Source organism: Humulus lupulus, chromosome 9, assembly GCF_963169125.1.
Source record: "Humulus lupulus chromosome 9, drHumLupu1.1, whole genome shotgun sequence".
NCBI classification, from domain to species: Eukaryota; Viridiplantae; Streptophyta; class Magnoliopsida; order Rosales; family Cannabaceae; genus Humulus; species Humulus lupulus.
In genome coordinates, this window is record NC_084801.1 from 146467907 (window position 1) to 146481743 (window position 13837).

Genomic DNA, 13837 nt, shown 5'->3' on the forward strand with positions numbered 1-13837 from the left:
GTATGCAGCGGGGCAGTCGATGACCACGAACTCGAGGAGTTTTGAGACTTTCTGAGGTCCCTCTCCTAAGGTGATCACCAGCTCGATCATCCCTATAGCCGCTGATCCTTCTCCCGAAAAACCATACAGCATCATGGAGGTCGCCTTCAGCTCGGCGACAGTCAAACCCATCTTCTCCAGCGTGGACCGGAATAGAAGGTTTACCGAGCTCCCATTATCGATCAGCACTCTCCTAACCCTCTGATTAGCGAGTTGCACTGCTTCGACCAGAAGGTCGTTATGAGGGAACTGGACGTGGCTAGCATCTTCTTCAGTAAAAATGATTGGTTGCCTTTCCAATCGCTGCTGCTTTGGCAGAGGCTGCTCGGGGACGAACTCTACTCCATTGTGAGCCTTGAGTTCGTTTACGTACCTCTTTTGGGCACCCCTGCTCGTGCCAATTAAATGTGAACCTCCCGAGATTGTGGATATCTCTCCTCCTATCACTAGAGGAGGGACGTCTTGATCTACCCGAGACCCGGGCTGACTGACCGGGACTTCCGGAGCAGGTCGGCTTGTTGGAACCCTGTTCCGCGCATACTGAGCCAAGGGGCCAGCTCTGATGAGAGTCTCGATCTCATCTTTCAAGTGTCTACAATCATCGGTATTGTGGCCAACGTCGTTGTGAAAACAACAAAACTTGGAGGTGTCTCTCTTCCCCTTCTGGTGCTTTAACGGCTCTGGCTTCTTCCAAGGGAGGCGAGCAGAGTTTTCTAGGAAGATGTTCTCCCTAGAGTGTTTGAGCTCTGTATAAGTCGCCTAGACCGGATTAAATTTTTCTACGAATTTATTCTTCTTTGGGTCGTGCTGGTTGCCTTCGCCGTTCCCCTTTCTCTTGCCCCCACCGAACTAGTTATTATGTGTAACATTCTGGGTCGCTGTCACGGCCTTCGTTCCCACTCTAGTGGGCTACTCAGGGACCTGGTTGGTTCCTGCAGCTGAGGCTTGGGCCTCCTCCAAGTTGATCCACCCTTGGGCCCTATTTAGGAATTCGTTTACTGAGCTGACTCCCTTCCTTTGTATTTCATTCCAGAGTCTCCCTCCGACGAGGATTCCAGTCCTCAAAGCCATGAGCTTGGAGCTGTCATCTGCGTCCCTGGCCCGAGCGGCGACATTCGCGAACCTGCTCAGGTAAGCCTTCAGAGGCTCGTCGGGTTGTTGCCTCACGTTAGCCAGGGAGTCGGCCTTGGCGCGGGCAGCCTGGGAGGCTTGGAATGCCCTTTTGAAGTCAGCAGAGAAAGTTTTCCAGGAGCTGATTGATTGCTTCTTGCTTTGTTTGAACCACTGTCTGGCTGGCCCAGTCAGTGTGGAGGGAAATATCAGACACCTCAGCTCGGGGCCAATGTTGTGGGCCATTATCAGGGTATTGAACATACCCAGATGATCCAACGGATCTCCATCTCCGTTGAATTTGGACAAGTGCGGCATACGGAAACCGGGCGGGTATGCCGTTGCTGCTATGCTGGGGGCGAAGAGCTCAAGCTCGTCCCCCGAATCATATTCGTCTTTTTATTTCTCCGACAGGCGCTCAAGGGTTTTGTCCTGATCTCCTTGGTTATTCCGGGGCTGTTCAACAGCTCCGGATCCGTTGTATACGTTTGTTGGGTTATTGCCCCTCCTATCTTGAGATAGGTTATCTGGGACATTCCCGCCGTTACGTACCTCGGACAGGTCTCCCCCTGAGCGAGCATGGCTGCCACCTCCTACCAGGTCCCCCCTGTGAGAGTTAAGGTGATCTCGTAGGTCGCCCCTCGGGGTGGCTTGAGGACTTTGCACCGAGCTTAGGCGTTGACGCAGGTCTCCGCCAGAAAGGTCACTCCGGCGACTTCTGGTCTAGTAGCTCCCGTTAGAGAAGCTCGGAGCCCGCCTCTGGGGGTGAGGATCTGGGATTCCTTTGGGCTCCCTGCTACGATGGGAAGGTCCTGCGGATGGCGGGTTTCTCCTGCTGCTTCCATAAGTTGGAATATCTCGGATAGGCCGAGGAGGAGACAGATATCTTATTGGCGACGGAGGATGTTTGACCGGGGATGCAATCCTGGTTCCGTCAGGGCGGATGAATTCCTAAAACCTGACAAATGAAGTGTGGTCTAATCAACAGGTAAGGGGGATAATGGGCCGCACGGCCCAACCCAGTCGTGGGTGCCTAAATACGCACGTTCATGCTGCGTGTCCGAGAATTCAGGGATATATCAGACACGTGATGTCTGTTATATGCATGTTTACATTGTGTGGTTGACTTTATAAGGAGTCACGGCTTCCACCTCCAGCTCGTGCCCCGAGCTGGACGCCTTCCTGACCTGCGGTCTTTAAATAGTCTTGGTGAACCTTTGGTTACCTCGAGCTAAAGAGGTAGGACCTGACGACAGCAGCTCCGGTCATGTGGTATCCACGTGGCTGATATAATTAGGCCATATCTCAGCTCGCTAATAGCCCGTGGGAAATCAGGGCGTACAATATTAATATAATTACTAAATATTTATTCTAGCAAAATTTTATAAAAATTAAGATCAAATATTATATGTTATATATTATTATAATAATAATATTTTGTAACATTTGAATTTATATGGATATAATTAATAAATATCTAGTCTAGTAATATATATTATTATTATAATAATGATATTTTATAACATTTGAATTTATAATATCTAATGATATTTTATAATATTTGAATTTATATTAATATAATTAATAAATATTTTTTTAATTGATTTTAAAAATATATCTCGTTAAATATTTGAAATATTCCGTTAAAGTTAACAAAAGATACTGTTAAAATCAATGATTTCTGTTTTCTATACATTTTTTTATATAGAAGAGATACAAACTAAAAATTCCAAATTATTTCATTTACATGAAATTATAGAATTATTCACTCTTTTTTATAAGATCTTAATTATCTTTAATTAAAAGTATTTTACTTTGAAACAAAAACATTCTTTTACTGTTTAATTATTATGTATTGTTTTTAAAGGTACTTATGCAATTATATATTTAAAAATTAAATTAATTTGTTTATTATGTTTTGTTCTAAAAAATTTCTGTTTTTTGTAACTTTGTTTTTAAAAATTGTTTTCTGAAAACAACGCCAAACACTTCGACTTGTTTTCAAAAAATAATTTTTAGCTTTCAAAAACAAAAAATAATATTTTAGTTAAGGAGCCAAACACCCTCTTAAATTCTTTACGTGAAATTTGGAGCGTTCTTTTCTTTATTTTTCTTGATCACTATTATTCTTCTTCTTTTAATATGATCACCATTTCAATCTTTCTAATTTTTTGTGTTTTTTTTTATTAATTATTGTCATTTTTGTAACTTAATCATGCTTTAAAACTCTTCATTAAAAAAATTATGCTTGATTTTTAGACCTTGTTTAACTATTAGTTACTGATTGATTAGTGTGGTTTTGTTATGGCTTAGTAAATAGTTACTAATTTTCCTAGGTTTCGTTGAATTTTGTTAGTTTGTAGCTTTAATGTAAGTTGTCTAAGTTAGTTTAGTTTTAAGTAATAGATTACTTCGTTCTAATACACCAAAATTTCAAGAATAACTAAATAGCCTCGAAATGTAGAAATATAGGCTCGTAAAGTGTAAGCTCAAAATTAATAAGTGTTAACATTATACTTGTACAAATAAACATGAAGTTCCAAAGAGCTATATCATTGGCACTCGAGCATGAGTTGCACGCTCGAGTGCAACAAGAGTCTCCTCCGAAAGATGAGTTATGAAGACCAATCAAGTAAGGAGGTAGCAACAATTGGAATGATGAGCTCGAAGATACACATGATCTCAAAAGCACGCTGAAGCAGCGTTCAAGCTGAAGACGCACTAAACTAATACACGGAGGTGCTATTAGGAAATCCTTATAATCATGGGGATTTAATTCAAACCGTTTAATCAACCCTATTGTTTAGGGATATTTATCTACAGTTAATGCAATGGATTGTATATTAATTAACAGATTTGTATTTCAAATTCAAATTTGATATATATATATATTGTTATATACCTACGATTAAGGGAGGATTTTTGTAACCGGGTTTATAAATAGCCTAGATTTAGTCATTTGTACTCACACACTTTTTTTTACTGAGAAACGCTCTGTGAAATTGCTCTCAAAGCTTTAACACAGACCTTAATAAAAGTGAGTCGTGGATGTGTATAGATTTTAACTGCTAAACCATGTAAAAATCTTTCCTATTCTTTTCTTGCTAAATTATACATTTACTTAATTGCTCTTGTTTTTAGTTGACGAAAAAATGTCGTCAACAATTTGGTCCTTTCATTGAGAGCATTAAGCCTTCTTGTTCTTTCAAACCTTCCGTTGAACAAACAATGGTTCCACCCACTAGCAACGTCTCTAGATCTGAAAATGGTCAACCATTGCCCATAATCCCTTAGGAGAACACTCCTCAAACAGAAGAACATCCCCAACGACCTCGCAAATAGGCAATAAATGAGGAAAATCCTACTGAAGGGAGTGCATCGTCGGCCACGTGAGAACCTAGTTAGGGGTCAAGGTCATCTAAAGAAGATTATTATTATAATCACGAGAGATATGTGCCAATGGTGGAGTTGGAGAATCAAAGGTTGCGAGAAAGTTTGGCTGAAGTCACGCAGCTGAACAAAGAAATGATGAGGAAGGCTGTAGAATTGCAGGCACCCCCACGACGGATTAGGGGACATCCTCAAGGTAGTATTGCGACAAGGGTGGCCGAACAAAGAGCCCAAAAAAGTCAAGTAACAAGGGCTGGAGCGAGTACTCAAATCAACCAGTCCGGGGTGTCATCTCGAAACCCCTCGTGAACCAACCAGCCAGGTGAGGTTCCAGTCTCCATTGGGAACAACTGAGTTGCCCCGCAAGCAGCCTATAATAATAACCTAGAACCAGCAAGGCCAGCCACGAACAACGAGAGACCATCTCCAATTAGGCATCCTACATAACCCATTATACATCCATCTCCGGCCCAAGATGTACCCCAACAAGCTCCTAGTGAAAACCGAGCTGGGGAAAGGGCACCTCAAAGGCCTACCCAAAGTGCTAGGAGTGGAAGTCGGGACAGAAGCCGTCAAACTCAACCCAAGCATAGGGGTGATCATGAGGTCCCACCAGGGGCACATCAAGGGCATAGATAGGCTAGACAACCCTAGCTATAACGCCCTATTACCCAGAGACCATTACGGTGTGCATTTTGAAACAATGCTAAACTCGCTAATCGAGTCATTTTGCCATAATTGTGTAACTAAGTATGATTAACAGTTTAGGGTTAAAATTTTTGGTTAAGATACAACATTTCACTAAAATGTTAACTGTATACATTGGGATCCCAAAATATAATTTAAAGGTTATTCACAATAAAAATATTTACAACCAGCCGACCTAAGCGGCAAAATAGGGTTTAACCTTAGTTCCTCTTTAAACCCTCGGTCATGGTGGGAGCAGCCGGATATGTACACATCTTCACCTAAGCTCTTCAACTCAAGGATGGTCCAGCTTTCTTTTGCCTTTACCTGCACCACATAGCACCCGTGAGCCAAGGCTCAGCAAGAAAACTCAATATGCTAATGAACAGGTAATAACATGTTACTAAATCATAATAGGCGTGCCTAGCAATAATAGCCATATTCATGCATGCAATTAAGTCCAAATAATAATTGTGGGCCCTGCCCTTTATATAGCTGACTTATGGGCTCTGCCCTTTGTATAGATGACTTATGGGCCCTGCCCTTTGTATAAATGACTATCAAGTCATAATGAGAATAGATAGATAATGTGTCCATCTAAAATAATTGACTCAAATAAGTGACAATTAAGTCACGCACTTGGGCTCTGCACCCTAATCAGATGAGTGAATAATACTTTCTGATTTTGGTAATCATATTGGGGCTTGTAGCCCTAATCAGATGAGTGAGTCACACTTTGGGCTTCGCACCCTAATCAGATAGGTGACTAAAGAATCACACTTTGGGCTCCGCACCCTAATCAGATAAGTGACTAATGAGTGAGTCACGAACTTGGGCTCAGCACCCATAGCCATGTGACGTTGCAGTCACCCGAGCCTTTGGGCCCTGGCTCTAAGTAACTAGCCTTTAGACTAGACAAGCGCTTTTAGTTTTCATCGAACTTGAGGTCGGTCAGGCATCAATGCTCATGATGATTCATTCAATGCTTATGTTGATTAGATCCAATCATTTTGTCTTGTGTTGAACGCATTAATGTCGTTCTTGAATCTTAAGCCAATACCATACGACTCGTGCCGATTTTTAACTCATGGGTCAGTGCCATACACAAGTAAGCAATGCAACCAGGCATATATCTTATGTCAAATATCCAAATGTAGCGCATTCAGCATGCTTACTTAACAATCACTAGCATAATGATGATCATGCACATTTATAGAGACTCAAGCTCTGATCAATTCCATATTCAATATTCATGTCATGCCCTAATCACATGTATCTCATGCATCACATGCATCACATACTGGGTGCAGTTTTCTTGCCTTTGGTTCGAGCGAGAAATAATAAAAGAACGACCCTTGAGAACGATCAATCCTTTGAGTTCCTTAGCAGTTACCTAGTCATAACCAAATATGGAATTCCATCAATAAAATCAATCAATAAAAGGTTCATGATTTAAACCTCACTCCCGGGACCTCGAATCCTACTAACACGGATAATAAATTCGATCCCGAGCCTTAAGAATTGAAACCCCGAGCCAAAAACCCTCAAAAGTTCCCAAAAGAATGCCCTGGAAAAACAGGGTAGCGCTACAGCGCTGCCCCCCAGGCGCTGCCCCCCAGGCGCTATGGTGCTACAACCAGAGCTGCCATGCCCTGGACAGCACTGTAGTGCCCATCCTTGGGCGCTGTAGCGCCAGAACCAGGGTGTTTCAGCCCTGGTTTTTCCCCTTCGATTTCCCCAAATTCCAACCTTCAAAACCTAATTCCAAACCTCAACCAAACTCACAAATGAACCCAAAAACCCATTCTACAAGTCTTAGGCATCAAAACCCAATCAATCTTTCCCAAAAACTTCATTGAATTCTCAACTATCCAATCCAAAAATTTCAACTAAAAAACAATTGAAAAACAGAGTAAAACCAGAGTTTCCATGGCTGAATCTTACCTCAAGCACAAGGTTAAACCCTCTTCAATGGCTTAACACAATCCTAGACCCTCAAGGCTTGATTCCCTAGCTTGAATCCTCAATTGGAGCTTCAAAAATTTAAAAGGAAGAAGGAGAAGAGGCTCTGTTTTTGGTTTAGTTTTCTACATCCTTCCTTAGTTAAATACATCCCTTGGTCAAAAGACCAAAATGCCCCCAAGCCTATCTTATTTTCTTAACAGCCCCCAAGGGCAAAAATGTCATTTCCCACTTATCCTGCTAATCATAATTAACGTCCTCCAATTCCTATTATTTCCAATATTCTAAAATAATAACAATCCATATCCCATTACCCTTTAATTCTCGGTAATGCATTAAACATCAAATTACCCCGAAACTCACATCGAGCCCGGTAAATAACCCCGTTATGACCAAACAGCTAACTTGCATTCAAAGATTTTCTCATGCCGAATAGCTCGAACAAATCTACATTATAACGTGGCCTCATCCATAATTCACCAACATGCATGAAAATATACAAATATGCCCTCAACGGGCCAAATTACCAAAATGCCCTTAAAATGAAAAGTGGACCCACATGCATGCATTTATCATCATATAATAATATAATTCACATAATCAAGCATATAATCATTTAATTACATAATAAATTAATTATGGCCCTCCCGACCTCCTAATCAAAGTCCTAAGCCTTATTAGAAAATTTGGGTCATTACACCAGCCATCAGGAAGTTATATGGAGAGGTAACATATTGCCGAAGTTAGGGTGTACGTGAATAATCCACCTCAAAAACATGCCCCACAACAGCAATAGCAGCCACAAAGAACTATTAGCTTCCTTGAGGGAAGTCAGGATTATAGCAGGTCAGTGAGTGTCTATAACACCTAGCCTAGATATTATGAAAATAATCTGAATGATCATCCTGATCTTCGAGATCATCTGAACCAGAACCAGGGACAATTCAACTGGCCAAACCCAGACCTGAGGGCACATTTAAAAGCTCAAAGGGGACCCTTACAGGGAATTACTATAACCCTATACTGCAAAAAGGAGTTGGAGTTCCTATGAACAATAACCAGCTCTCAGTGGCACAGGCTCCCCCTCTGGTGGAATCAGTTCAAGAAAGAATTAACCAACTCGAGGAAGCATTCAGGCTCCTTCAAGAAAGGAAAAATAAGGATAGGGCTTATGACTCAGATGAGGAGCTCGAGCCCTTTGCTCCACATATTTTGAGCACGCCTTTCCCCAATGAATTCAAGATACCTTACAATGGGACTACTAACCCAGACAGCCACCCAAGCACCTTCAATACAGTAATGAGGGCTAGCAATGTCAAGTACTCAGATGCATGCTCTTCCTGACCACAATTACTAGACCGACAAAGAGTTGGTTTGACAAAATTTGAAGGCACTCAATCTCCTCATGGGAACAACTGTCTAAGGAATTCAAGAAAAAATTCCAAGTTGCGAAAAGCATCAAACCCGAGGCTTCTTCCTTGACAAATATAAGGCAGCAGTCAGGGAAATCATTAAAGAGTTACCTGGCAAGGTTTAATATAAAGGCAGCCTGAGCTCACAATGTTGATGAATGTTAGAATTAATGCCCTAAAAGCATGTAAAGATATTTTATTGATTTAAATAAAATTAGAATTTTATTATATTTGAATGTTTGAATTAATTATATAATAATATTAAGAAAATTCCTTATTCATTCATGAGAATATGATCTTGTATTAGTACGAGAGAATTAAGATAATATATAATGAATAAAATTTTCAGTAACTTATTAAAGTAAGGAATCTTTCATGAATGGTTACTAGTGCGGTTTACTAAGCATGCGGGATGCAAGTGATTTAGATTCGAATTACTGATGTGGATAGACATCTTAGTTAAGGTGTTGTATATAATCGAGATTATATATGACAGGACCAATGAGAATTAATTATCTTTATAAACTTGCCGTTTGACATAAAGATTTAATTCTTACCATAATAAATGATCATTTGTAGATCAATCTAAATCCTGAGTATTCATGAACTCCTGTTTCAGTTTATTGGATCTTTTGATTCACTCGTTAAGATTTATTAGTATAATGAGGCTAATGACTTTTGTTTTGGAGATTCAATATTGTGAATGGCTGGAAACATGATTTACAATAATGGAATCCATACTTTCCTAACAGATTGTTTACCGAGATTTTCGGAAACTACACTAATGAATATTAGTTAAGACTAATGATATGGAATTTAGAAGATTAACACAGGATTTTTACGTGGTTGGGGCGTTAATAAGCCATAGTCCATGAGTCAGTTGTATTAGAGCTTGGATAGTCTTTTACAATGGAGTTTCTCTCTATGTTTTGACAGAGTAACTGTATACAAGTCGAAAAGAGATCCTTTTTTCAGTGCTCTATCGCCTGTATTTATAGGCTCATAGGAATACTGGATCTGGGCCGGGTATGACCCGGGCCCATCAAAGTTGTGAATACTCTTGGCTTCTCTGGCGGAAGCCCAATATAAAAGATAAAACATACATAGGTTCAAGACTAATTAAGGCCCAATAGGGGGGCCCAAGAACTATATTTCGCCCAACAAAACAGTGCTTTTGGTCTGGGCACTTTGAGTTACGAGGCAGATTCAGGGGACAAAGCCAGTCAGAGTACTTGGCAGTGCAGGTCTGAAACAGTGGCGTGCAATCCTGAGGTGGCCTTTTCCGCAGGTGAAAAGTGGGGACAACCCCCACTCGTCGTGGGGTGGCTTCAGGGTCACGGATGCTTTTCCTTGCCAAATCGGGAGGACCTAATCCAGGTTCGTTTACCTTTGTCCCTCTTCATTTACCACAAGCCCGGACCGTTTACGAGGCTCCGGGATCATTTTACGTATACTTCAACTATAATCTGAAATGTCTATACATCTCCCGGACGACTGTCCTGGAACACCATCCCGGACACCATCCGGGTCTAGAATCACACTAGGGCCATAGCCCTTGGTTATTCCTGTACCAAGCGGGCTTGGGCTGGGCCCACATCCGAACGCCCAGACCATGGGCCTGGACCATCGTCCCGGGCCCACGACAGGAAATGGGGATAACACAGATCAAATATTTGTTTCCTTAAGGGTTAATTCTTGAACTGAATAGTTATTGAGCTCAAATCTATAATATGATTATAGATTAATTATTCACTAGTGAATTAATTGTACTTAAGGATCAAGAGGTAATTAGAAGGGTAAAATGGTAATATTGACCAACTCTAATTAACGAACCGATAAATGGAGGACAAAACTACATTTATTGGTTATATTAATGGATTACAAGAGAAAACCCAGTTTGATAGCGAGTTGTTCACAAAGTTCTATGAGAAAAATGACATTATTAAAAGTTTCTCCTCGGTGGCCCATCCCCAAGAAAATGGACAGGTTGAAGCCGTGAACAAGACTTTAAGAGTTATATGAAGAAAAGGCTCGAAGAAGCTAAAGGAAGATGGCCAGAAGAATTACCACAAGTCCTATGGGCCTACAGGATGACAACTCGAACCTCAACCGGACACACACCCTTCTCCCTAGCCTACGACTGGGAGGTGATGTTACCAGTTGAGGTCGAAGTTCCTAATATAAGGCTTGAAGCATATAACCAAGACTTAAACCAATCCCAGCTCGAAGAACCCCAAGATCTAATTGAAGAAAAGCGAGATAAAGCCCAGCTTAAAAATGTTGCATACCAGCAAATGACTACAAGATATTTCAACAAAAGGGTTCGAGATAGACACTATAGATTGGGAGACTTGGTGCTAAGACGCGTATTTTCGACCACACGAGACTCTCTACAAACCTGTTATGTAACGTCTCAAATTACCTAATAAAGCTTAGGGCCTTGATTAGGGGGCCAGGATGGCAATTTATGGGAATTATATGATTATGTGACGTGTATGCGTGTAAATATGTGATTATGTGAAATGTATGATAATATGACTAGATATGCATGTTTAGGTGTATTAAATATCCATGTGGTCTCGTTTCTTATTAAAAGAGCAATTTTCGTAATTTGGCCTATATGGGTATATTTTGCATATATGCGATATATGTGATATATGTGTGAGACCACATTATTATGTGGGTATATTTGAGCTACTCGACACGAGACGATCCTAGGGAAAAATTTAGCGGGAAAGTCACAATGGGACCTAATACCCGACTCGGGGTGAGTCAAGGGGTATTTTGGGTATCTAGTTCATTACCGGGTTATCGGGTCACGAGAATGAATATTAGATGATATATTTGGTATTAGCGAGATTAGGAGGGAATTCTAGGAGTTTTTACCATTTTTCCCTCAGGGATGTTTTTGGGACCCCGAGCCTCGGGATTTACTTAGAGTCTAAGTAACCTCACAATTACATAAACACAGAAAAATAGAGAAACATGTTCTCCCTTTTCTCTCTCTCGGCTACACATTTTCTTTCTCAAATTTCTTGAGAATTCTTACGGTTTAAGGAGAATCGAGGCTAGCTTAGGCTCGGGATTGCATGGGGAAAGACTCATTGGGGCAACAGAGGTAATGATTTCCAGCCCTAATCCTTTGTGTTTTCTAATTTTCAGTTAAGTTTTTGGAGTTTAGAAAACTCAGCTCTGATTTTGGGATTTGAAGGGCTTTTGGCCAAGATTTTGCTTGGGTTTTGTTGGACTTGAGCTACTGAATTGATTGGGGGTTTTACTTTTAAGTTTTAGCTATGTTGGGATATGATTTTGGAGGATTTTGGCTTGAAGAAAACGGATAAAAAATAGGGTTTTCATGTCGAGTCGCAGCCCTGTTCTTGGGGCGTCGGGCCTCTCTTGAATGTTTGAAGAAGGAGGTGCCTTCAGGTCATTTGAGACATGATGCTTGCTAGGGAGCACTACAGCGCGAGTTGAAGTAGAGGAGAGCTTTGGCTCTCTGACTTGGGGCGGGCCACGACTCCTTTGTTTTGAGCCACGTCGCTTTAAGGGTTTTGAGCCCCAGGAGGGTTTTTGAGTGCGGGAATTCAAACCTAAGGGCTCGGGATCGATCCTACTACCCGGTTTAGTAGAATTCGACATTCCAAAGGCTAGGACACGGTATGGAAGCTTTTAATCGCTCGTTTTGACAAGATTCTCTATTGGTTGTGACTAGGTTATCGCTAGGGGCTCGGAACCAGGATCATGCTCGAGGGTTGGTCTTAATACACTTTGCACTCGGACCTAAGGTAAGATAACTGCACCAAATTTGTGGTATATGTGATTAGGGCTTGGCCCGATTGTTGATTATAATTGTGAATAAGGCCCGGCCTTTAAGAATGAACATGAATAAGGTTATGCTTGAATGCTCTATGTCTGGATAATTGTTTGATGAATGCTTGCCTTGTTGCATAGGTAGGGCTCGAGCCCATTAAGGAACATAGTTATTATTGTGTTTGTGCTTGATTGGTTAAGATACCATGAATTATATGTATGCATACTTGTATTTTCTGAAGTATGCTTATATGTATTTGTATCTTTATCTGTATCAGTACCTGAATGTCTGATTAAAGCCTTGACTTACTAGTCAAGGGCGGCAATAGCACGTTGCACACTGGTTGAGAGGCTTAGGCCCAATCAGGAACGACTATTATGTTGACCGACCCTGTGGTCGTTGGAAAACAAAGCACTTGGCTAGCTTTATGGCTAGTTATTTAGAGCTAAGGGCAAGGGCCCCAGGTGACTCTATGGTCACATAGCTAGGGCATAGGGCCCCGGGTTGACTCTATGGTCAACTATTCAGGGCAACGGGCCCCAGAATGATCCAATGATTATTTATTTATAATTGTATGCATGCATGAGTAGGTTATTACTGCTGGGCATGCTAGATATGTACTTGGAACTTGTATTTGCTGTTCATGCACATGTTTAAGCTTTCTTGCTGAGCCTTGGCTTACGGGTGCAGGTAAGGGAAAAGGAAAGCTTGACCAGCCATGAGTTGGAGAGCTTCGGTGGCGACATGTACATATGCGGTTGATCATCCACCACGGCCAAGGATATCTCAAAGGAACTAGGGTCATATCCCTTATTTTGCCGCTTAGGCCGGCTGGTTGTAACTTTTGACTTATATGTACCCTTTTAAACATTTGTTTGTAATATTTTGGGATCCTATGTATGTATGAAATTTTTAAATGAAAATTCAACAGTTCCTTTGATCAAAAATTGTAACCCTTGACGTTAACCTTAGTTATACGTTTATAACCAAATGACTTGGTTAGCAAGTGTGACACTATTTAAAGTACACAGTGTAACGACCCTGGATTAGGAGGACGTTCCACTAGGACCTAATTGGGAACGTCCTTACCAAATTGAATTCATCATTCGCCCTGGAGTCTATAAACTAGCTCGATTAAATGGAGAATTGGTCCCACGAGCTTGGAACGTTGAACAACTACGAGCATATTATCAATAAATTGTGGAATGGTGTTTATTTAGTTGTAACCAAGCTTGTATTCTCCCAAAGGCACTATTTTCCCTTCTTGAGATTTTCCCACAGGGTTTTCTCTTGAAGGTTTTAATGAGGCCTTTTATTAATAAAATGTTATTCATTTTCATTATTTTTATTTATTGTTTTTTGCAAGCTCTCAATATTAAATAACCTAAGATTTCTCAATCTTAGGAATTTAAGGGGGCATAAGTGG